At 35.9% G+C, this 27,255-nt stretch overlaps 1 protein-coding gene across 1 annotated transcript in view; it reads left to right on the forward strand.

Moving 5' to 3' along the window:
* Window positions 1–27,255, forward strand: part of LOC141395166 (uncharacterized) — a 1,209,623-nt gene that overhangs the window by 308,798 nt on the left and 873,570 nt on the right. The window lies entirely within an intron of this gene.

Raw genomic sequence — 27,255 nt, forward strand, 5'->3', positions numbered from 1 at the left:
ACATCTACACAAGTCATTCTGTAGATAGAAGGCCTTCCAATCGTTCCTTCGACAAAGGAAAAACCTTTAAACTGGACATTCTGTAGAGGACAGACCTTTCAACAGATCCCTCTACAGATGGAAGGCCTTGTTGAAAAAGTCTTTCTAACGATAGAATACCTTTCAGCAGGTCCTTGTAGTGATAAAGCATATTTAAAAGATCATTCTGCAGATAAAAGTCCTTTGAGCAGGTCGTTGTAAGGATAGAACACATTTTAACAGGTCCTACAGTTGGAAAATCTTTTAACAAGGTCTTCTAGGAATAGAACAAATTTTGACAGGTCCCTCTATAGACAAATAACCTTTTAGCAGGCCCTCCTACAGATTGAAGGCTTTTCCACATGCTATTCTATAGAGGAAAACACTTTCAGCAGGCCTTTCTACAGATAGAAGACGTTCCATCAGGTACTTTTAGGGATATAAGAGCTTTCAGCAGGTCATTTAAATGAAAGGAGCTTACAACTGGGAAGTTTTTGCGGAATCTGAAACTACAATGTTCATAGATGAGAAACATCAAAAAAATAAAAAATAATCGCCGGAGCGCTTTTTAAGTAAATTGCGGTCAAAGTTCACACTTTTTAGTCTTTTTTAGTTTTCACGATCTTGCTGGGAAACCGCAAAACCTATCAAAATGGAACAAAAAAAAATAATAATATTGTAGCAGTGAAAATTCTCTACAAGATCGTCCTTTATGATATTTTCGTAGGTTTTACCATTTTTGCAAGATAGAAGTTCAAATTGGGACAATTCACTGATTGCATTGCCTCCTTATAAAAAAATGTCATGACTGCAATTTCCCAACTTAAACTTATATATCTCAAAAATGGTACAACCTAGGAAAAAATTGTGAAAGCCAATCTTGTAGAGAATTTTCACAGCTAAGACTAACCGTTTTCAAACAAATCGTGAAAACCTAACAAAAACACCTAAAAATGTGACCTGAACTTCTATATCTCAAAAGTGGTAAAACCTAGGAACAAATTATGACGGTCAATCCTCTAGACAATTTTCACAGCTGCAACATTTTCTTCAGCCCCATTTCGATAGGACTTGAGATTTCCAAGCAAAATGGCGAAAACCTAAAATACATAAATCTAAAATGTGAACTTTGACCTCTATTTATTTTAAAAATCTCTCCAGCGATTTTTTATATCCTACACCACACAGTGGTAAGGGGTATTATGTCTTTGTGCATTTGTTTGTAACGTGCATGAGGACACGAGATAGACCGATAGTTGCTTTTGGGGATATATGCACATAGAATCACTTTCTGAGTCGATTTATGCATGTCCGTCCGTCCGTCTGTCCATGTATTTTTGTGATCAAAGTGTACTTTCGCATTTATGATCCGATTCAGCTGAAAATTGGGGAATATCATTTGTTTAGCCATAGAAAGAACGCTATTGCTTTTGGTGAAAATCGGTTCAGATTTGGATATAGCTCCCATATATATTTTCAGCCGATTCTGTGTAGAAAAACATTGGCCAAGCTATAACGAAATCGGTCCAGATTTAGATATAGATCCCATATATATTTTACATATTCACAGTGGTGTAGGGTATCATATAGTCGGAACCGCCCTACTTTGATCCATACTGGTTTTGTTTTTGAATCCGCAAACACTTCCCAGGTGTAAGCTCTATTCAAGTTGGTTCAAGAGCACAGTGTCCTTCTAAGAGGAAAAAATAATAAAGCACATCTTTCAGCACGCCCTTCTAGCGACGGAATGCCTTTCAACAGGTCCCTCCGTAGATATAAGATCTTTCAACAGGTCCTTCTATAGGGGAAAACCTTTCAATAGGTCCTCACATAGATGAAAGGCTTTTTAGCAGCTCCGTTTTTTAAATAACTCTTCTATGGATGTAAGACCTTTCAACTGGGTCTGCTACAGAGAGAAAAAAACTTAAAGGAATGTGAATCGACAAAATATTTGCTAACATTTAAGTTATCCAGCACCAACTGTATCTCATCCGTGTATGCTTGCGTATACCATTCTACTTAGTCTATGGCAGGCGGATATGAATCAATAATGTTTGGCATATCAAAAGCTGACTTTGATTGCCTTCAATGTTTTCTTACTTGAGGTTTTTTATTTGGGAGGGGAAACGATTGCAAAGAAGGCACTCTAAGATATTCAGGAGTTTAGAGAAGTAGAGCTGTTGCTGTCTACCGGTGTGAACACATGATGATTGTTTGCGGTATCATTGGTGGCGGTGACGGTGGTGTTGGTATTGAGGCAACGATATGCAATTTTATGCCATGCTTAAATAATGGCGACAATTGAAAAACGATAAATCGTTTTAATATTAAACTCAACTTGGATTTACATTTTTGGTGTTGGTGTTGTTGTTATTGTTTTCTCACTCCATTATTCAGCACCACCAACAACCACAAATACTTACCTACCATTCGCATAAGTGTCGTCGTCTCAAATCTGAAAAAATCACCAAGAAAATTTATTAGTCTGCAGAGTAGTAAAGCGAGCGAGCGAGCTTCGCATGGCATTATGTCTGGAGGCTAATCATTTTTGATTGAGATTAATTTTCCTTCTTCATCTAATTGATTTCAAATTCAAACCCACACACACATTCACATTAACAGCAGCCACCACATGTCAGTCAATCTTTATAATGTCACTCCGCTTCTAATTCAGGCCGTGGTTTTTCGTTTTGATTTCTTTTTTTTTCGTATTTTTTTGCAATTGAAATGAGGACTAGGACGACAACGACGCCGCCGACAAATTGCAGATGAAGTAGGCGAATGAATTTGTTTTGTTAATGTTTTAGATTGAATGATTGTTGGTCGTGATTTCCCTCCAAAATTATATACAGATTGCCCAAAAAAAGTGAAAGGCCTATTTCGCAAATGAAAGAAAAAGAGAATGTTCCAATTGAAGAAAATCATTATAATTTGAATGCCATTCATGATGATTTGATATGTTGTTGGAGGCATAAGGGAAGCATTTTTTGTGATTGTCTATTATTAATTATTGATTGAATATGTGACGTAGTGAATGTTGGCATGATACGGTGTGTTCCGGGGAGACAACAAACACTGTATAAAGTATAAGATTGCAGCCCTAACTTCGACGTGCCCAATGAAGAGACAAACAAGGCCAATCATAATTGGAGGATCACTTATAGATTACCCCTTGCGAACAACAGTTATTGTAATAGAAACTAGGATTGCTAGCAACCGTGGTGCAATGGTATGCACACCCGCCTTGCACGCAGAAGGTCGTGGGTTCGATTCCCCGACTAGGCAACATCAAATTTTCAACGGTGGCAAAATACACCTCAGTAATGTTGGCGACATTTCTTGAGTATTTCAGCCATGTAAAACTTCTCTAGAAATGGTGTCGTAGGACACGCCGTTCGGACTCGGCGATAAACTGTAGATCCCATATCATTGAGCTAATATGAATCGGGGTGCACTCAATTATATGAGAGAAGTCTCCCTTGTCCCGTATGGGATGTTGTGGAACAATGTTTTTTTGTTATTGCTAACAACTCATAAATACCAGTGACATTTAAGAAGACGAAGCGATATTCTACAATTACAATAGAATAAGGATCCCAGGATTTTAGAGGCAACTGGACTCTTACTCTGTCTGGGTGTATGGATGTATTCACTTCTGTTCTCAGAAGAACCATGGATTGCAATATACTCCGGCCAAGTGCAGATCTTGAACGCTACCCAAATCAGATATCAGGAATCTAAGTATCATAATCAAGATTTTGATTACAATCAACAAGAGGGAACGTTTTAAGTTATATCGGGTAGCAACAGAAATCGCCTTCAGTCCACCTATTGGCGGGCTGCTCCACAGCAGCGCACAGTGTGAAAAAAGGCAGATCTAGCGTGCAGAAAATAAAACTCGATGTTTTATTGTATGTTTAGCTATAATTATGATAAGAAAAGCTTTAGATTGACAATTTTACTTAATTTATTGATACATTTGGTCTATTGATATTTTTTATATATATTTTGGTATAACTGCAATAGGGCGGTACCGCCCGATATTGTTAATTTTGAAGATTTTAGACGGATTATCCAACTGAAATGGCTGAAATTTGACATTAAGTCTTCGTTGGGGGTATAAAATATTCCGACATAGAATTATCGTTACAGGTCCACTTTTTGATATAGCCCCCGTAGAAGGTACGGCCCGATTTTCGGTATTTTTAAAATTTCACCCACATCATCCAACGGAAATAGCTGAAATCAGATTTGAATACACATAATTATGGTGGAGGGTAAAAAGAGTTCAAAATCACCCCATTCTGCACTTTTTAGTAACAAAAACTTGTATTTATTAATTTGTTTGGAGACGCATCACTGCATTAATTTTCCTACTTCCACCCATATCGTGGGAACCGTAGGACGGACTTTTTTAATTTGGAATTTCTTATCTGATCAATTCCAGGTGATATCTCATTTTATTTATCAGAATGCTTCCCATAATCGTAGTTTTTTTTTGAACCAAAGTTAAAAAAAGCTTCCTTTCCGATTTGGCATATTTCTAAAAAAATGGTATAAAACCAAAAGAAGGGGGACAAATGAGTCGTCTTTGGAAATATAAAGCTTCAGTTTGAAATTCACAAATGCAAATTTGCAATCTCGGATGTATAAATATGGGCTCCAAATGGCGAAAATTGTCTAGCAACAACAACATCTAATATGCTTGAGAATGTTAGCCTAAGCAGCTAACGAAACGATCGTCGCATAGCGGTTGATGTGTGTGTAGGACTTCGCTAGATATAAATTTTTCAATGTAATCTCCTTAGGTCATAAAAGCTCGATTAATTAAATTAACAAAAGTCGCAGAGTCGTAGGTAAAAATGTAAGACATTATTCTAGACAAGATACAAAAAAAAATTAAACAAAATAAAGTTAGACTCGACTAATTTCCATTCTAAAACCCTATTTTAATTAAAGAATTTACAAAAAATGGACCTTACATATATTAACCCTGAAACATCTAAATTAAAATAACTTATGGGTTTCAAAACTATTTAATTTATTTAAATACCATTAGGTTATATAAAAAATACCAAAGATTTCACAATAATATATTCACAGAATTCACACGTCTATCGCAATTTTACAGCTAAACAAGTAAGAACGGCGTTAAGTTAGGACGGGCCAAACTTGTTATACCCTCCACCACAAATTGTATTGAAGTAAAATGGAATAATTGGTTTCCTTTCGTGTATAAAGAAGACTTAATACTAAATTTCAGCAATTTCGGGAAAACAATGTGAGGCACCGTTCTATGGGGGCTATTTCAAAACGTCGATCTATACCGACAAATTTCTGACGGAAAGTTTTTAGACTCAAAGAAGACTAAATACCAAATTTCCTATATTTCGGTAAGAGAATGTGGCTAAAACTTAAAAAATACCGAAAATCAAGAAGTACGCTTCTATGGGGATATAGGAAGACGTGGACCTATACTGATAATACTCTTCTGGAATATTTTATAACTCTTGGAAGATTAAATAACGAATTTCAGCCATTTCTGTGGGATATTGACGTCACAATCTTCAGTATTACGAAAATCGGAAGGTGCCGTTCTAAGGGGGCTATATCGAAATGTGGACCTATACCGACGAATTTTAGTCGGAAATGGGGCAATATGAAATTGTGGATCTGTACAGACAAATTTCTGGCGAACAGTTTTATATCACATTGAAGACTAAATACCAAATTTCAGCCATTTTGGTGGAATATAAAAATCGTACCTTTCCATGGGGGCTATATGAAGGCGTGGATCTATACCGACAAATTTAAAGGGGAAGTTTGAGTACCCCCAACGAAGTTTAAATACCAAATTTCAGCCATTTCGGTGGAATATTGAGCTCACAACGTTCAAAATACCGAAAATCGGGAGGTACCATTCTATGGGGGCTATATGATGGCATGGACCGATACCGACAAAGTGCTGAGGAAAGTTTTATGCCACAAACGTCGACTAAGTACAACATTTCAGCCATTTCGGTGTGATAATGAAGCTAGAACCTTCAAAATACCGAAAATCGGGAGGTACCATTTTATGGGGGCTATATGAAGGCGTGGACCGATACCGACAAAATTTTGAGGGAAAGTTTTATACCCCTAAAGAAGACTACGTACCAAATTTCAGCCATTTTGGTAGGATAATGAAGCTAAAACCTTTAAAATACTGAAAATCGGGAGGTACCGTACTATGGGGGCTATATCAAAACGTGGACCGATATATCCCATTTTCAATACCAACCATCCTGCAAGTAATGAAAACTTCTGTACCAAATATTGACTCTCTATCTTTAAAATTGCGAGCTGTATCTTGATTTCAACAGACAGACGGATATGGTTAATTCGACATAGAATTTTACGCTGATCAATAATATATGTATATACTTCATAGGGTCTCCGACGAATAGTTCGATATGTTACAAACGGAATGACAAATTTAATTATACCCTCCATATGGTGGAGGACGAACTATTTCTAATAATTACATATGCCATTTAGTACAGTCGACACTCTAGTTCAATACTGTACTAGTGTTTCATAGTTTCCTTCAAGTCCATTTTTTGATTTTCCCCACGCTAGATCGGCATTTTTTCCCACTGTGCAGCGGTAGTAGAAAGGTTGCCCAATAAATCTTGAGCTATTGACAAGATTCCGTCATATTTTTTTCCCAACACCTCATCAACTATTGCCTTAAGATTGGCTGTTCTTTTCGGCTTCTAAAGAGCTGTACTGGAAGAATCTTCGTCTCCTTATGCAGATGGTCCACGGACGATATGAGGAGGCACCCTGTTGCGGTTCTCAGGCACGCAGTGTAGGGATAGAAAATCTTTAATAGGTCCTTCTACAGATGAAAGACCGTCGAGCAAGTCCTTGAAGGGATAGAACACCTTTAAACAGGTCCTTCTGTAGAGAGAAGATCTTATGCCTGGTGCTTCTTTAAAGGAAAGACCTGTCAGTAGGTACATCTAGAGATGGAACATATTTCAGCAAATCCTTGTAGTAATGGAACATTTTAAACAGGTCCTTCTATAGATAGAGGGCATTTTAGCAGGTCCTTCTAGGAATAGAACACTTCTCCACATATCTTTCGACATATAGAAGACCTTTCAAATGGTTCTGCTATTGAGGAAAAATCACTGACAGGTTTTATTGTTATTCCATTGCATTGCCCTTATGTATATTCGAGTTCACACTGGCGCCGCATAGCTTACCACAGACCGACTTATCGCGTTATACATATTTGGTCAAGAAGGTTTCTCTACATGCCCCCCCAAGCTGTGTTCAGAAAAACCATGAACAAGTGAGCATAGGCTATAGTCGGGGCGGGGCTGACCATGTGATACCCTACACCACTACCCCTGTGCATAAGCTTTTCACTGGTAAACATTTCTTTTAGGGAATATAATCCGACTACCACCAAAAATAATATGCCTCTTTCTCTCTGGCACCCCCATAAGCAACCAAAATTTCCTGAACATCCGATCAAATTTACGACCTGTATCTTAATTGCGAAAAATGGAAAATTGGATGCATTACCGACTTGGAATAGAATCCAATATACAATACAATATAAGCCAATATACTCATAAAGAATAAAACTTTGAATTTGTCTCCAAATGAGTTTTCCCCATTCCGACCCCTAATTATTATCCGACCATCATCAAAATCAATAGGCTTCTTTTTCTTTGGGACCCCCATTAACCCCCAAAATTTCGTGACGATCCGATTAAAATTGCGACCTGTAGCGTGATTACAAAAAAATCGGAAAATGGGATGCATTATCGACTATTGCCATATCTCTGCTATTTGACTACCTACGACAACCTACTTTATATCGTTGTAAAGGTGATATTTTCTACTTTTCTTGCCAGGTTTGGCTTTTGATATACCTCTTAAAGAAACAGAGATATTGGCTTTGAAATAAAATGTTGACTTTTCTCCAAATAAAAGTTTGCCCATTCCGACCCCTAAATATTATCCGGCCATCAGCAAAATCAATAGGCTTCATCATCTGTGAGACCCCCATTAACCCTCAAATTTTCGTGAAGATCCGATCAAAATTGCGACCTGTGGCGTGATTTCCATAAAATAGAAAAATGGGATGTATTACCGACTATTGCGATATCTCCGTTATTTGGATATCTACGCCGACCTGGTTTGTATCATTGTAAAGACGGGATCTTCTACTTTCATAGTCAGGATTTGCTTTTGGAAAATTTTCAACCAAAGCTGTGATATTCGTCAAAATAATTAAAATCGCAAAAATGAATAATGGGGTTTTATTTGCTACTATTGTGACATCTTCGTTGTTTGATCGCCTACGAGCACCTTTACATCATTAGAAAGGTGATATTTTCTGCTTTCATTGTCAGGTTTTGCTTTTGGTATACCCCATATAGAAACTGAGATATTTGCTTTGGAAAAAAACGTTGTCTTTTTATCCACCTTAGTTTTTTGCCCTTTCCGACCCCTAAATATTATCCGACCATCACCAAAATCAATAGGCTTCTTCCCCTCCGGAACCCCCATCAATATCCAAAATTTCGGGACGATCCGATCAAAATTGCGACCTGTAGCGTGATTACAAGGTTTAGATGGACAGACGGACAGACGGACGGACGGACGGACTGACGGACGGACACACATAGCCAGATCGACTCAGCTCGTCGAGACATTCATTTTGGTATATATAAGTATGGGTCTACGACCATTATTTCGATGCGTTACAAACTTTTTGGCCAAAACCAACTTATAATACCCTCCCCACATAGTGGTGTAGGGTATAATAAAAATATTCCGCAAGCGTAAGGCGTAGTTTCCTTGGTGTTATCCTACCGAACAAGAGATTTACCGATGAGCAAAAAAAAAATACTTCGTAATATGCTCCGGCGAAGTGCAGATCTTGAAAGCTACCCAAAGTAGATATCAGGAATCTAAGTACCATAATCAAAATGTTGATTACAAACCACAAGAAGGATTGCTTCAAGCCATATCTGGGAAACAGCAGAAATTTCCTTCAGACTGCCTATTGGTGGACTGCTCGATTGCAGCGGTAGTAAAAAAGTTGCGCAAGAAATCTTGAGGTATTAACAAGATTCCTGACATTGTGTTGAAAAAAGTAGCAGATGCCGTCATATTTTTTCTCAACATCCTCATTTTCGGCTTCGAAAGAAACACTAGTGGTTCAAATACCGACGCCTGTATCCGACGCCAGTCTATGTGGAAGTAATAGGTCAATGACCCTTTTGTCGCCATTTGGGAAATTGTTTGAACGATTTATTCTAAACAGCATCAATCGATAAATCGGGGCTGTTAGTTCGGATTCAGAGCTGTACACTCCATGAATTGGTAGCAATCTCTAAATAGGTGATGGATGGTTTGAAGAGCATGACATTGTGTTGCTGTGCTGAATGTTTCTTCCTCTCCTCAGACATGAGAAGCCACCCGGTTGCGGTTCACAGGCCGACATTTTAGGGATAGAACATCTTTAACAGGTCTTTCTACAGATGAAAGACCTTCGATCAGGTTCTTGAAAAGCTTTTGAACAGGTCCTTCTGTAGACAGAAGATCTTTCGCGTGGTCCTTCTACAAAGGAAAGTCCTTTCAGCAGGTCCATCTACAGATGGAACATGTTTCAGCAGGTACTTGTAGTAATAGAACATCTTAAACAGATCCTTCTATATATAGAGACCTTTGAGCTGGTTTTTCTGGAAATAGAACACCTCTCCTCAGGTCCTTCTGCAGATAGAAGAGCTTTCAACTGGTTCTTCTATAGTGGAAAAACCTCTGACCGGTATGATTATTTTCCCATTGCATTGTACTTATATTCGCGTACCACACCGACGCCGCATAGTTTACCACAGACCGACCTATCGCTTTGTACATATTTTGGTCAACAAGGTTTTTCTATCTACACCCCAAGTGCTGCCGGCTAGGAACTTGAGGACCTTATTCTTGCACCTCAGCTTGTCACGCATAGCTGTGCCATGCACGGACGATTTAAACGTACTGTCGAATGTTACCCCTAGAATCTTGGACTAGTTAGTGGTTAGAATTCTGTTGTCATCGACGTCAGTGCTGTCCATGTGGACATCAGTGCTGTCTATGAGGTAAGATCGGTCAATTAGCAGGTCAAACTTTCACAAACAACCTCAGGGAAGGTATCCGACCTCAAAAGATCCTACAATCATCCGTATACGTAGCGATCTCAATGTCATCTGAACGGTGTGGAATACAGGAGAGGTAGAGGTTAAAAATCATTTCACCTTGGGGAACTCCCTGTCTCTGTCCCTCTACGCTGCTTGGACTTCTTTTTCCTGAATTTCACGTATGACAGTCCACACATAGATGCTATTTGTTATCCAACCTTTTAAACTTGGACGGATGGTAGTCTGCTCAATGTCCTCGAACAGCGTAGATTGCTTGCCAGTATCCAAGGTTTTTGATATTTCGAGCATAACTAACACAAGCGCATAATCGGTAACTGTATAGGTATTTTTGATGCTGAGGTCTCAAGAGTCTTTACTACGGCCGACAATAGCGAAATTGGTCTATCCGATTCATCTTTGCTGGCATACTGTACATGTACGAATATATACTTTTGTAAATGCCGCTTTGGTTACTTCTGCGTCAAATCTGGCAGTGAAAATAGCATCAACCCATCCAAGCGAAGTAGGAAAATTGTAGGGACTGTGTCCACACTTACCAACTAGCTTATCAATTGTTCCGCAGTAACTCACGCGACAGAAGTACAGATAGTCACTGTGAGGAAGACAATACAGCATCAAAGAACAAAAGGAAGCAAAACCCAACAGGCATTTCACGCCTAAGCTCAAACCTGTCATTCCACAAAGCAGCAACGGTATGCCACTAGCTTTCCGCTAAGGGCATTGAAATCCTAACCTCATGGACAAAGTTTTTAAATTTATCGCAAAATTTTAGGCACATGTCCAGTATAGTTTTGAAATTTTTACAGCAGTGGACAAAATTTGTTATTTTGTGAGTAAAATATAATAATAGGTAAAAAAACTTTTTAAGTTAAACGGTTTTATGTTAAACATACATTGCAATGTTTAAGATAAATGTACTAAAAACCAAAAAATAATAAAATAGATACAGTCGTGGGAATTATAAACATATGTATAGACTAGACTAAAAACCGTGGGGCACGTCAATTGTCTACAATCGTTGATTAAAATGTTTGTTTTGTAATGTTACACTATAATTAGGCAGTTGTTCAATTGACAACGATGGACGTGTGATAAGTAGGGCTTGAATGTGGAAACAAGCTAGCAAGCTCGATTATAAGCGAGTTTTAGGGTTTGATAGTGGTGAGCGAGTAGTACTTTGTCGGTTATAGACAAACTACGAGCAGTGAAACGATTCCTCGCCAGCCAGCAGTGTGAATGTTCAACGATAAACTAGTTGAAACATCTCTTTTATTTACATGGAGTGTATAACTATTGGAATTTCCATGAGCAAGAAAATAGTAAGTAATTTCCTCACCGTCTGCGGGCCAACTGCTTAACGACGAATTAAACGATTCTTCTATCGCACATTAAGTCGATAATTTGTAGACAATTGACGTGCCCCACGGTTTTATTTCAGTCTAGCCTATGCATATGTTCGTGGGAATGACTGTATCTATTTTATTATTTTTTGGTTTTTAGTACATTTATCTTAAACATTGCAATGTATGTTTAACATAAAACCGTTTAACTTAAAAAGTTTTTTTACCTATTTTTATTTTCTAGTTTTTATTTCGCATTCTGTTTAATTCGTTTAGTGCTTCATTATTGCAAGGTTTCTTGCCCGTTAGTTTATTGCAGTCCAACTCCTCTATACGTAGTCCCTGCAAAGATCTTACTCTACTAAGAGCCACGTAGGCTTGACCTTCTTCAAACAGTTTCGCAACTAAGTATACGACTGCGTGATCCACAGTGCTGCCCTGCATTTTATGTATTGTAGAAGCCCATGATAGTATTAAAGGCAACACACATCTGTGTGTATCGCTCACCTTGCTTTGTTAATCTGGCTTCATATTCTTCAGGCGTTTCTGACACCGTCATTTGTGTATATCGCTGACGTTGCTTTTTTAACCTGTCCTCATATTGCTCAGGTGTTTTTGACGCTAATTGTTCCCGTCGTTTCTGTAATCGACTATTTCTATCACCTTCACTTTCTTCAGCTCGTTTTGATTTATACTTTTCTTTCGCTTTTTGAAGCCTTCGTTTACGTTGTGTTGCAGTTTCTGTTTTATTTGTGTTTGTATTTTTTATATTTTTTACCATTTTATTCCCACGAGTAATGGACATTTAAACGGTCGACCCCCCCAGAGGTCCAATAAAGGGGCAAGGCTATGTACAACAAGATGCGCCTGAGTCTTGAGGGGAAAACGCTAACGACATATCATTTTTATCCACACTAATGCCATACAGTTCTCGGCGCGTTTTAACCTTTCACCTTAACTTGGGTGGTGTACCGCTAACGACGGTACCTTAGCCACCCTAACGCCACACAGTCCTCAACACGATAAAAAATCTTGACTTGGGTGGTGGATTCAGGCTGGATTAATCAGATACCTAAATTACAGATTCAATTTCTAAATTTAAATCTTAATTATACGCCATTTAGTGGCTGCGCCCATCTTAAATATTGAGGTTGTATGGTGCACTGTATTCTTCTTGTCAAGCCCTTTTATTTGATACCCATATTGGTGGGATTGATAAAAAATTTGTATCAGCCATTTAGTAGCGGCGGCCATCTTAGATTTAAATTTTGCATAGTAAATTGTATTCTACTTGTTGAGACCTTTCATTTGATACCCATGTTTATGGGATTGATAAAACCTAAGTTATCCGCCATTTTGTAGAGGCCGCCATCTTGGATTTTAATTTTATATAATACATTGTATTCTACTGGTTGAGCACTTTCATTTGATACCCATATTGATGGGATTGATAAAACCTACGTTATCCGCCATTTTGTAGCGGCCGCCATCTTAGATTTAATTTTTTTATAGTATATTGTATTCTGCTAGTTGAGCCCTTTCCTTTGATACCCATATTGATGGGATTGATAAAACCTACGTTATCCGCCATTTTGTAGCGGCCGCCATCTTGAATTTCAATTTTTTATAGTATATTGCAGGAGGAGGCATTGTGACTCACAAGAGAGCCCATGTGCTCTAAGTGAGCGTTAATTTGTTATCGCTCACAGCCTGTGTAGATGCTAACACGTTGTGAACAACAACAAATTTACGCTCATTGAGAGCACAAGAGAGACCCAAAAATGTTCTCTGCCTCACTTTGGTATATTGTATTCTGCTTGTTGAGCCCTTTCATTTGATACCCATATTGATGGGATTGATAAAACCTACGTTGTCCGCCATTTTGTAGCGGCGGCCATCTTGAATTTATAATGATAATGAATAAACATAATTGTATTGTCACCAAAATCCAAAGTGTATACAAAATTTCAGATTAATCGGTTGACAGGAAGAGGGTGAAATTTGAATTACTAAATTTGACCCAAGAATAATAAATAAAACAAACGGGATGAGCTAAATAAAACCATTTAATAACAATTTCTTAAAAATTACCATTCTATTCTTTCTACCTTTTTCTTTATATTTTAATCTGCGATTCTTCCTTGTGATTGGCTTCGCGGATACAGTTACTTTATGTTGAGGATTCACAGAAGATCTATAGGTGCACAAATCCCAGATTATCGTTAATCGATTTAAAATTTCCAAAAAATGTTTGCAGGGCTGTTGCATGTATTTCAGGTGAATTTTCTACGACTACACAACATACAACAACAATGTTTATTAGTGCAGTAAATATCAATTATGCTAAAAAATTATAGCCAAAAATAAAAATGTTCTTTTATTTAAACTTTTAATTATTTCGAAAAGCCATAGAATACGGAATTTCTGCAAAATTTTCCCCCAAAAACAAAGAAACAAACTTACATATACATTTGGTTTAACATTTTTGACCAAGCTGTTCCCCCACGACTGTATAAGGGAAAACTTTTTTCCAGTTTTGTTGTAGCTTTAGTTTTTGGGAGAGTTTTTTTTTAACAGTTTTGTGAAAATGTTAATGAAGTCTTCTTGTGGTCGCCCGGCGTGTACAGGTCAGGTCATAAGGTTGGTTGTCTGTTTCGAGCATATCGTTTTGTTGCCTGCAATAATTTAATTAAATTCCCCTTGGTACAGCAACAATGTGTGCAGAGCACCTCTATATTTCCAGCAGTGCGTACTCGTCGCCTGGGTGAAAAAAGCAAAACAATGCAAAAGTTGTCCAAAGCAACCAAAAAAGTTTTCAATTAAAAAGTCGATGTACGCATCGAAAACAAAAAAACGACACCAACAAAAATATAGTACAATTAACCATATTTCACAAACACTACCGACAAAAAAGTAAAATTATTAAAATGTTAACTTTTTTTGGCAAATAGTGTTAAGGATGGTAAATAAAAGTTACATGATATGGTGACAAGGCGTGGATTTTTTAAAACTATTTAAATGTGGATTTTTATAATCATTTTTAAAGGACTTTATGATGCCTTTAGTCGTGGATTTTTAAAACTATTTTTTGAGGACTTTGTCATGCTTTTAGGCGTGGATTTTTAAAACTATTTTTTGAGGACTTTGTCATGCCTTTAGGCGTGGATTTTTAAAACTATTTTTTGAGGACTTTGTCATGCCTTTAGGCGTGGATTTTTAAAACTATTTTTTGAGGACTTTGTCATGCCTTTAGGCGTGGATTTTTAAAACTATTTTTTGAGGACTTTGTGATGCCTTTAGGCGTGGATTTTTAAGACTATTTTTTGAGGACTTTGTGATGCCTTTAGGCGTGGATTTTTAAGACTATTTTTTGAGGACTTTGTGATGCCTTTAGGCGTGGATTTTTAAAACTATTTTTTGAGGACTTTGTGATGCCTTTAGGCGTGGATTTTTAAAACTATTTTTTGAGGACTTTGTGATGCCTTTAGGCGTGGATTTTTAAAACTATTTTTTGAGGACTTTGTGATGCCTTTAGGCGTGGATTTTTAAAACTATTTTTTGAGGACTTTGTGATGCCTTTAGGCGTGGATTTTTAAAACTATTTTTTGAGGACTTTGTGATGCCTTTAGGCGTGGATTTTTAAGACTATTTTTTGAGGACTTTGTGATGCCTTTAGGCGTGGATTTTTAAAACTATTTTTTGAGGACTTTGTGATGCCTTTAGGCGTGGATTTTTAAAACTATTTTTTGAGACTTTGTGATGCCTTTAGGCGTGGATTTTTAAAACTATTTTTTGAGACTTTGTGATGCCTTTAGGCGTGGATTTTTAAAACTATTTTTTGAGGACTTTGTCATGCCTTTAGGCGTGGATTTTTAAAACTATTTTTTGAGGACTTTGTGATGCCTTTAGGCGTGGATTTTTAAAACTATTTTTTGAGGACTTTGTCATGCCTTTAGGCGTGGATTTTTAAAACTATTTTTTGAGGACTTTGTCATGCCTTTAGGCGTGGATTTTTAAAACTATTTTTTGAGGACTTTGTCATGCCTTTAGGCGTGGATTTTTAAAACTATTTTTTGAGGACTTTGTCATGCCTTTAGGCGTGGATTTTTAAAACTATTTTTTGAGGACTTTGTCATGCCTTTAGGCGTGGATTTTTAAAACTATTTTTTGAGGACTTTGTCATGCCTTTAGGCGTGGATTTTTAAAACTATTTTTTGAGGACTTTGTCATGCCTTTAGGCGTGGATTTTTAAAACTATTTTTTGAGGACTTTGTCATGCCTTTAGGCGTGGATTTTTAAAACTATTTTTTGAGGACTTTGTGATGCCTTTAGGCGTGGATTTTTAAAACTATTTTTTGAGGACTTTGTGATGCCTTTAGGCGTGGATTTTTAAAACTATTTTTTGAGGACTTTGTGATGCCTTTAGGCGTGGATTTTTAAAACTATTTTTTGAGGACTTTGTGATGCCTTTAGGCGTGGATTTTTAAAACTATTTTTTGAGGACTTTGTGATGCCTTTAGGCGTGGATTTTTAAAACTATTTTTTGAGGACTTTGTGATGCCTTTAGGCGTGGATTTTTAAAACTATTTTTTGAGGACTTTGTGATGCCTTTAGGCGTGGATTTTTAAGACTATTTTTTGAGGACTTTGTGATGCCTTTAGGCGTGGATTTTTAAGACTATTTTTTGAGGACTTTGTGATGCCTTTAGGCGTGGATTTTTAAAACTATTTTTTGAGGACTTTGTGATGCCTTTAGGCGTGGATTTTTAAAACTACTTTTTGAGGACTTTGTGATACCTTTAGGCGTGGATTTTTAAAACTATTTTTAAGGACTTTGTGATGCCTTTAGGCGTGGATTTTTAAAACTATTTTTTGAGGACTTTGTGATGCCTTTAGGCGTGGATTTTTAAGACTATTTTTTGAGGACTTTGTGATGCCTTTAGGCGTGGATTTTTAAGACTATTTTTTGAGGACTTTGTGATGCCTTTAGGCGTGGATTTTTAAAACTATTTTTTGAGGACTTTGTGATGCCTTTAGGCGTGGATTTTTAAAACTATTTTTTGAGGACTTTGTGATGCCTTTAGGTGTGGATTTTTAAAACTATTTTTTGAGGTCTTTGTGATGCCTTTAGGTGTGGATTTTTAAAACTATTTTTTGAGGACTTTGTGATGCCTTTAGGCGTGGATTTTTAAAACTATTTTTTGAGGTCTTTGTGATGCCTTTAGGCGTGGATTTTTAAAACTATTTTTTGAGGTCTTTGTGATGCCTTTAGGCGTGGATTTTTAAAACTATTTTTTGAGGTCTTTGTGATGCCTTTAGGCGTGGATTTTTAAAACTATTTTTTGAGGACTTTGTGATGCCTTTAGGCGTGGATTTTTAAAACTATTTTTTGAGGTCTTTGTGATGCCTTTAGGCGTGGATTTTTAAAACTATTTTTTGAGGTCTTTGTGATGCCTTTAGGCGTGGATTTTTAAAACTATTTTTTGAGGTCTTTGTGATGCCTTTAGGCGTGGATTTTTAAAACTATTTTTTGAGGTCTTTGTGATGCCTTTAGGCGTGGATTTTTAAAACTATTTTTTGAGGTCTTTGTGATGCCTTTAGGCGTGGATTTTTAAAGCTATTTTTTGAGGTCTTTGTGATGCCTTTAGGCGTGGATTTTTAAAACTATTTTTTGAGGTCTATGTGATGCCTTTAGGCGTGGATTTTTAAAACTATTTTTTGAGGTCTTTGTGATGCCTTTAGGCGTGGATTTTTAAAACTATTTTTTGAGGTCTTTGTGATGCCTTTAGGCGTGGATTTTTAAAACTATTTTTTGAGGTCTTTGTGATGCCTTTAGGCGTGGATTTTTAAAACTATTTTTTGAGGTCTTTGTGATGCCTTTAGGCGTGGATTTTTAAAACTATTTTTTGAGGTCTTTGTGATGCCTTTAGGCGTGGATTTTTAAAACTATTTTTTGAGGTCTTTGTGATGCCTTTAGGCGTGGATTTTTAAAACTATTTTTTGAGGTCTTTGTGATGCCTTTAGGTGTGGATTTTTAAAACTATTTTTTGAGGTCTTTGTGATGCCATTAGGCGTGGATTTTTAAAACTATTTTTTGAGGTCTTTGTGATGCCTTTAGGCGTGGATTTTTAAAACAATTTTTTGAGGTCTTTGTGATGCCTTTAGGCGTGGATTTTTAAAACTATTTTTTGAGGTCTTTGTGATGCCTTTAGTCGTGGATTTTTAAAACTATTTTTTGAGGTCTTTGTGATGCCTTTAGGCGTGGATTTTTAAAACTATTTTTTGAGGTCTTTGTGATGCCTTTAGGCGTGGATTTTTAAAACTATTTTTTGAGGTCTTTGTGATGCCTTTAGGCGTGGATTTTTAAAACTATTTTTTGAGGACTTTGTGATGCCTTTAGGCGTGGATTTTTAAAACTATTTTTTGAGGACTTTGTGATGCCTTTAGGCGTGGATTTTTAAGACTATTTTTTGAGGACTTTGTGATGCCTTTAGGCGTGGATTTTTAAAACTATTTTTTGAGGACTTTGTGATGCCTTTAGGCGTGGATTTTTAAAAATATTTTTTGAGGACTTTGTGATGCCTTTAGGCGTAGATTTTTAAAACTATTTTTTTAGGACTTTGTGATGCCTTTAGGCGTGGATTTTTAAAACTATTTTTTTAGGACTTTGTGATGCCTTTAGGCGTGGATTTTTAAAACTATTTTTTGAGGACTTTGTGATGCCTTTAGGCGTGGATTTTTAAATGAATTTTATGTGGACTTTGTGATGCCTTTAGGCGTGGATTTTTAAATGAATTTTATGTGGACTTTGTGATGCCTTTAGGCGTGGATTTTTAAATGAATTTTATGTGGACTTTGTGATGCCTTTAGGCGTGGATTTTTAAATCTCAAATAGTTAAATGCACAGCAGCACAATTCTATTCACACTTGTCCATAAAAACTACCAGAAGCTCTTACTTCCTAGCTTATGTGTGTTTTCACACAATTTTCCATTTTCGAAATGTATGAATGTTTGTTTTACATAAAAACAAATGATTCAGGGATGTGTAATTGTCTAAGGGAGAAGTTTGGTAACCTCAACATTTTAAAAAACCATACGGGTGGCATTTTGGGTTAGAATCATCATCCTCTTTTTTCCATTTTGGAGAAAAGTTAACCACACTTTATTATGAAATACGTCCATTCGTATATTACTAAAAAGGTTGGAAATTGTTTGTATATTTTGTAGAGAGTTTTTCAGAATTCTTGTAAAGTACATAAGCATAGATAAAATGATACAACACGGTCCGATTTTCATAAGAAACAGTCTCTTTTCCAATTTTAATTGACAAAAATCTTCACCCTTGAGAGGTCACAGTTCACATCTGTCAACAAAGCTGTTCGTGATTTCTGCTGGGCTATTGCACCTGAATCTCTCATGTCTAATAAACGTGACCAAAGAGTTTAATGTCCTCCGTGTGGCTAAAGTTTATTCTGCACAAACTTTCCTTTTGTCTGTGAACAATCTAAACAATTTCAAGAATCACCTTTGTTCAATTTGGTATACCACAACACAGCAGTAATACAAATACAAGGAACATATCATCAATCCAATTATATAATCTTGTTTCTTAATTAAAACATAAGTTCGTATTGTATTACCCACAAAAGTTTGAAACCAATTTCAAACAAAGATCTGCCGAAAAGAAACCTTAAATTGTCATTTGTCTTGGAACCACAATGCCAATTCAATGTTTGTCTATACGAACCTAACAATTCTACCATCCATCCATTCAACCATTTATCCTTTCGACCGTTCATTCACCTACTTTTACTTATGCAGAAGTTTGACTATATCTTTTATATCTTCATTTTATTGTCATTGAAAGTGTGTGTTTTGTGCTGCCATTGTCCTGTTCTGTTTTTCAAAATTTGGTATCCTCTTTGGCCGCAAAGTGTTTGGGAATGTGTGTTGCCTTTGGTTTTAGATATTCTTTGCATGAAATGCTATTTCGTATTTCCAATTCTATGCAAACACAAATTTAGGGAAGTTTTTTAATTAATCTAAAGGATCACAAACACAAATACACATACATAAACAGAAGCAGCAGTTTTGTGAGAACTCAATTTAAGCAGACTTGCACAAATACATACACACATTTTTTATTTTGAATAATTCCTTGGGACTTTAAAATGCAAATCCTTGAAATATTTGTGGGTCATTTTTTGCAAAGCAAAAGATTTGTTGAGAACAATTTAAGCTTCAAAGCTTTAGTGGACTATACAAAAGTCGTCATTGTAGCCGACACGAATGTAGCCTTTATTGACTATATAGTTGTCTATAAAGACGACTGGAAAGTTAAAAGACCAACAGAAATAGTCCTGACAAAATCATTAAAAAATCACGCATAAACGCATAACAAAGTCGACCAAAAATACTTTAAAAAAATCACGCATAAATGCATCACAGAGTGGCCAAAAAATTCGTTTAAAAAGCCACACTTAAAGGCATCACATAGTGATAAAAAATTCTTTTAAAAATCTACGGCCAGAGCCCTCAAACAACTGTTTTAAAAATCTACGGCCAGAGCCCTCAAAAAATTGTTTTAAAAATCCACGCTTAGAGGCATCACAGAGTCCTCAAAAAATTGTTTTAAAAATCCACGCTTAGAGGCATCACAGAGTCCTCAAAAAATTGTTTTAAAAATCCACGCTTAGAGGCATCACAGAGTCCTCAAAAAATTGTTTTAAAAATCCACGCTTAGAGGCATCACAGAGTCCTCAAAAAATTGTTTTAAAAATCCACGCTTAGAGGCATCACAGAGTCCTCAAAAAATTGTTTTAAAAATCCACGCTTAGAGGCATCACAGAGTCCTCAAAAAATTGTTTTAAAAATCCACGCTTAGAGGCATCACAGAGTCCTCAAAAAATTGTTTTAAAAATCCACGCTTAGAGGCATCACAGAGTCCTCAAAAAATTGTTTTAAAAATCCACGCTTAGAGGCATCACAGAGTCCTCAAAAAATTGTTTTAAAAATCCACGCTTAGAGGCATCACAGAGTCCTCAAAAAATTGTTTTAAAAATCCACGCTTAGAGGCATCACAGAGTCCTCAAAAAATTGTTTTAAAAATCCACGCTTAGAGGCATCACAGAGTCCTCAAAAAATTGTTTTAAAAATCCACGCTTAGAGGCATCACAGAGTCCTCAAAAAATTGTTTTAAAAATCCACGCTTAGAGGCATCACAGAGTCCTCAAAAAATTGTTTTAAAAATCCACGCTTAGAGGTATCACAGAGTCCTCAAAAAATTGTTTTAAAAATCCACGCTTAGAGGCATCACAGAGTCCTCAAAAAATTGTTTTAAAAATCCACGCTTAGAGGCATCACAGAGTCCTCAAAAAATTGTTTTAAAAATCCACGCTTAGAGGCATCACAGAGTCCTCAAAAAATTGTTTTAAAAATCCACGCTTAGAGGCATCACAGAGTCCTCAAAAAATTGTTTTAAAAATCCACGCTTAGAGGCATCACAGAGTCCTCAAAAAATTGTTTTAAAAATCCACGCTTAGAGGCATCACAGAGTCCTTTAAAAAAATTGTTTTAAAAATCCACGCTTAGAGGCATCACAGAGTCCTCAAAAAATTGTTTTAAAAATCCACGCTTAGAGGCATCACAGAGTCCTCAAAAAATTGTTTTAAAAATCCACGCTTAGAGGCATCACAGAGTCCTCAAAAAATTGTTTTAAAAATCCACGCTTAGAGGCATCACAGAGTCCTCAAAAAATTGTTTTAAAAATCCACGCTTAGAGGCATCACAGAGTCCTCAAAAAATTGTTTTAAAAATCCACGCTTAGAGGCATCACAGAGTCGTCAAAAAATTGTTTTAAAAATTCACGCTTAGAGGCATCACAGAGTCGTCAAAAAATTGTTTTAAAAATCCACGCTTAGAGGCATCACAGAGTCCTCAAAAAATTGTTTTAAAAATCCACGCTTAGAGGCATCACAGAGTCGTCAAAAAATTGTTTTAAAAATCCACGGTTAGAGGCATCACAGAGTCGTCAAAAAATTGTTTTAAAAATCCACGCTTAGAGGCATCACAGAGTCTTCAAAAATTTGTTTTAAAAATCCACGCTTAGAGGCATCACAAAGTCCTCAAAAATTTGTTTTAAAAATCCACGCTTAGAGGCATCACAAAGTCCTCAAAACTTTGTTTTAAAAATCCACGCTTAGAGGCATCACAAAGTCCTCAAAAATTTGTTTTAAAAATCCACGCTTAGAGGCATCACAGAGTCCTCAAAAAATTGTTTTAAAAATCCACGTTTAGAGGCATCACAGAGTCCTCAAAAAATTGTTTTAAAAATCCACGCTTAGAGGCATCACAGAGTCCTCAAAAAATTGTTTTAAAAATCCACGCTTAGAGGCATCACAGAGTCCTCAAAAAATTGTTTTAAAAATCCACGCTTAGAGGCATTACAGAGTCCTCAAAAATTCAGTTAAAAATCCACGCTCAAAGGCATCACACAGTGGTCAAAAATTTCTTTTAAAAATCTACGCTTAAAGGCATCACAGAGTGGTAAACAAATTCATTTAAGAATTTACGCTTAAAGGCGTCATATTGTCCTCAAAAATTCTGTTAAAAATCCACGCTCAAAGACATCACAGATTGGTCAAAAATTTCTTTTAAAAATCCACGCCTAAAAGCATCACATAGTCCTCAAAAAACTCTTTTAAAAATTCACGCCTAAAAGCATCACAGAGTCCTCAAAACATCTTTAAAAGATCCTCCTCCTTTCAACCCATTTTACCTTGAATATCCATCCGTGTGTGTGTGTGTCTTTACAAGTGTTCGCTTAAGATTGCCAACAATAAGTCTGCAAGGAAAATTTGTGCAAAACAAAACCTCTGGTTGTTCGCTTTCCTTTTCCTATCTAAGATTGTGCAAAAGTTTTCCAGGCATTTGCTTGTTTTGTTTTTCCTGAAGATTTTATTCTGTGGCGATAGGTAAGACAACAACTTCTGTTCCATTGTTTATTTCTTTATTTTGTGTGTGTCTTGAATGAATTTTTATTTGTTCCTTGTGTAGTGGGGTTCAGGCTATTTCCTTGTCGTTTTCTCTACGCCAGAATTGAATCGACTTTAAAATATTGTTTTTATTCGTTCGTTCTTTTCTATTTTTGGCTGTTGCTGTTGTTGTTCTGTGCTGTTGCTGGCTGCTGCAAAAGATTTATTTTTCTCCTTTGCCTTTTTTGTGCTGTGGGCCATTTGTTGTTGTTACCTTGTTGTTTTTTTTCTTGGCTTGGCTTGTTCAAAAGAGGATTATTAAATATTTTATCTATTTGTTTTCTTAAAGTCATTTGTGGCAAAGGAATTAAAAGTTAGCTGGAAAACATATTTAAAACATGCTAATGAAATTTGAAAATTTCCTGTGCGGACATAACTTTTCTTCTAAGAGTTCTCGAGGTTGGTTTGATTTGGTTTTTGTGTACTTTTGAAGAAGAGCTGCTGGACATCAATGGATAAAGCTGTGGAGTTTGCAAAGTGGCCAAATTTTAATTGCTAAGAAAAGATGTAAAGTTAATTGGACTCAATTTTTTGGAGAGGAATGAAGTTGAAAAAATTCGTAATAAAAAATTCCATTAAATAAAGGTGAGAAATGGGACAAAAGGTGCTTTTAAATGAAAGATTTCAAACGTGTATCTTTAAAACGATTTATCATGTAATTTAGCAAGATTAAAAAAAAACAATTTGTGAAGAAGATTCGGAAAACTCTAACTGTAGATTTTAAAATAATTTTTGAAGGATTCTGGGATGAATTTAAGCCTACATTTTTTAAAAATTTTAAGAGACCTTTGTTAACACATTTAGCACGGATTTTGCAAGGTCTTTGGCCACACATTAAACTTCTATTTTAAATTAATTTTTAAAGGCTTTTGGATAGACCTTAATCGTTATTTTAAAGAATTTTTAAAGAACTTGGGCAAGCTCTTAATCGGGGATTTTTAAACGATTTTTTTTAAAAACTCTGTGGTTTTTTTAATGACTTGTAGGAATTTTTGAGAATTCTGTGCATATAAACGGGGATTTTTAAAAGAATTTCATGAGGACACCGAGGCGCCTTCAAGTGTGGGATTGCAAAAGAATTTTTTGAGGACACTTTGATGCCTTTATGGGTGGATTTTTGAACGAATTTATTGAGGACACTTTGATGCCTTTACAGGGTCGATTTTTAAACCAATTTATTGAGGGCACATTGATGCCTTTATGGGTGGATTTTTAAAATAATTTTTTGAGGACCTTTTTATGCCATTATGGGTGAATTTTTAAACGAATTTGTTGAGGACACTTTGATGCCTTTATGGGTGGATTTTTGAAAGAATTTATTGAGGACACTCAGATGCCTTAATGGATGGATTTTTAAACGATTTTTTGAGGGCACTTTGATGACTTTATGGGAGGATTTTTAATATATTTTTTTGAGGACACATTGATTGGGTCGTGGATTTTTAAAAGGCTTTTTAACACTTTGATTCCTTTTTGAGTGTATTTTTTTTGATGCCGTTATGGGTAAATTTTTAAAATATTTTTTAAAGATCTTTTCAAAATCTTATGACTACATTTTTAAAAGAATTTTTGAGGATTCCTCAATGCTATGAAAGTGTATTTTTTAAAAAATTCTTGAAGGACTTTGTGATGACTTTAATATATAATTTTGAAGCGAGTTTATTGGGGACTCTTTGGTATCTTCAATACATAATTTTTCGTTAGCTCTGTGATGCCTTCATACGTGAATTTTGAAAAGATTTATTTGGGGAATCTGTGATACTTTAGCGTGGATTTTAAAAAATAATTTTCGATGGCTCTTTGCGCCTATATGCGTGAATTTTGAAGTGAATTTTAAAAGGATTTTAGTAAGACCTTAAACGTGAACTTTGAAAATAATTTTTCGAGGGTTTTTTAATGATGCGGATTCTTACAATAATTTGAGGACACTTATTGCTTTAAGCGTGGATTTTTGAAAAAAGTTTTTAATTATTCTGGTCCGCCTTTAAGCGGTGGGTTCTAATTTTTTTTTTTATAACTCTGCGACATCTTTGTTGTGGTGTTTTTAAAAGATTTTTTGAGGACTCTGTGATGTCTTTAAGCGTGGGGTTTTAAATTTTTTTGGCTATTTTGTGATGCCTTTATGCGTGGGTTTTCTTAAATTTTTTTTAGGACACTGTGGTGCCTTTAAGCGTGAGCTTTTAAAAGATTTTTGTAAGAATCTGTGATGCTTTTAAGCGTGGATTTTTAAACAAATTTTGAGGACTCTGATCGTGGTTATTTAACAGATTTTTGAGGACAACGCGGAGCCTTTAAGCGTGGATTTTTTAAAAAATTTTGAGGACACTGTGATGCATTTAAGTGTGGGTTTAAAAAAAAATTTTGAGGACTCTGTGGTGCATTTAAGCTTGGGTTTTAAAAGATTTTTGAGGACTCTGTGATTCCTTTATGCGTGGGGTTTCTTAAGATTTTTTGAGGAATCGGTGGTGCCTTTAAGCGTGGGATTTGAAAAGATTTTTTGAGGACTCTGTGTTGCCTTTAAGCGTGTGTTTTCTTAAGATTTTTTGAGGACTCTGTGATGCCTTTAAGCGTGGGTTTTAAAAGATTTTTTGATGACTTTGTGTTGCCTTTAAGCGTGGGTTTATAAAAGATTTTTTGAGGACTCTGTGATGCCTTTAAGCGTGGGTTTATAAAAGATTTTTTGAGGACTCTGTGATGCATTTAAGCGTGGGTTTTTAAAAGATATTTGAGGACTCTGTGATGCCTTTAAGCGTGGTTATTTAAAAGATATTTGAGGACTCTGTGATGCCTTTAAGCGTGGTTATTTAAAAGAGTTTGTTGAAGACTCTGTGATGCCTTTAAGCGTGGTTATTTAAAAGATATTTGAGGACTCTGGCTTTAATCGTGGTTATTTAAAAGAGTTTGTTGAAGACTCTGTGATGCCTTTAAGCGTGGTTATTTAAAAGATATTTGAGGACTCTGTGATGCCTTTAAGCGTGGTTATTTAAAAGAGTTTGTTGAAGACTCTGTGATGCCTTTAAGCGTGGTTATTTAAAAGATATTTGAGGACTCTGGCTTTAATCGTGGTTATTTAAAAGAGTTTGTTGAAGACTCTGTGATGCCTTTAAGCGTGGTTATTTAAAAGAGTTTGTTGAAGACTCTGTGATGCCTTTAAGCGTGGTTATTTAAAAGAGTTTGTTGAAGACTCTGTGATGCCTTTAAGCGTGGTTATTTAAAAGAGTTTGTTGAAGACTCTGTGATGCCTTTAAGCGTGGTTATTTAAAAGAGTTTGTTGAAGACTCTGTGATGCCTTTAAGCGTGGTTATTTAAAAGAGTTTGTTAAAGACTTTGTGATGCCTTTAAGCGAGGTTGTTTAAAAGATTTTTTGAGGACTCTGCGACACCTCTAATCGTGCGTTTCTAAAAGATTTTTTAAGTACTCTGTGAGCGTGTGTTGTTAACTTATTTTTTGAAGACTCTGTGAGCGTGGGTTTTTAAAAGATTTTTGAGGACTCTGTGAGCGTGGCGTTTTAGAAGATTTTTTGAAGACTCGTGAGCGTGGGTTTTTACAAGATGTTTTGAGGGCTCTGTGGTGACTTTAAGAGTGGGTTTTAAAACGATATTTTTAGGACTCTGTGATGCCTTTATACGTAGGGTTTTAAACGATTTTTTGAGGAATCTGTAATGCCTTTAAGCGTGGGTTTTTAAATTTTTTTTGAGGACTCTGTGATGCTTTTAACCCTAGGGTGTCTTACGATTTTTTGAGGACTCTGTGGTGTCTTTAAGCGTGGGTTTTTAAAAGAGTTTGTTGAGGACTCTGTGATGCCTTTAATCGTGGTTATTTAAAAGAGTTGTGGTGAGGAGCATGTGGCGTCTTTAGGATATAACTTTTAAAATAATTGTTTGAGAACACTGTAATACTTTATATGTACATTAGGGATATAACTTTTTGCACTTTTTTGCAAATATCAAAAATACCACCACATAGCCGTGTAGAGCATGAAAAACTATTACGAAATACGGTGTCAATTTTTCTCTACCGCGAAAAAAGTTTCCGCACCAAATGCATTGAAGTTCTGTAATGCATTTTTTAATTTTATCTGTCATAACAACATATTTGCTTTTCATTAAAATTTTTATTTTTTTGTAATCTAATTTAAAATCATTATCAAAGCGTTCTGGACCAATTTGTTCTCAAATCGCGCCATTTCGGACCATATTAGGATTTTCTGACACTATTGCAATTTTTGGTTTTTCTTTATAAACTCGTGAATTTTATGTTTATATTTTTTTAACCTATCGGACAAGAGAATATGGGGTCATTTGCAACGAATTTGCGAAAGTTACAGGCTGTTTTTGTTGACTTTGCCTGTGAGAATTATATTTTCTTCTAAAAATATTTATTCAAACAAAGCAAATTTAAAATTATAAGTAGACAAAACATCAAAAGGGTTTTAGTAATTAAAGTTGGTGCGGCGACTTTTTTCACCGAATCGATCTTAGAAACGCGTTTTCATTATTAGGACAAAATTCCCCACATGGTACTGGTGTTGTATTTTTGTAGAAAACAAATACGATTCTCACAAGCAAAGTCAACAAAAACAGCCTGTAACTTTCGCGAATTCGTTGCAAATGACCCCATATTATCTTGTCCGATAGGTTAAAAAAATATAAACAT

This window comes from Musca autumnalis, unplaced genomic scaffold, assembly GCF_047663935.1.
Source record: "Musca autumnalis isolate F117 unplaced genomic scaffold, ASM4766393v1 scaffold_2, whole genome shotgun sequence".
Lineage (NCBI taxonomy): Eukaryota > Metazoa > Arthropoda > Insecta > Diptera > Muscidae > Musca > Musca autumnalis.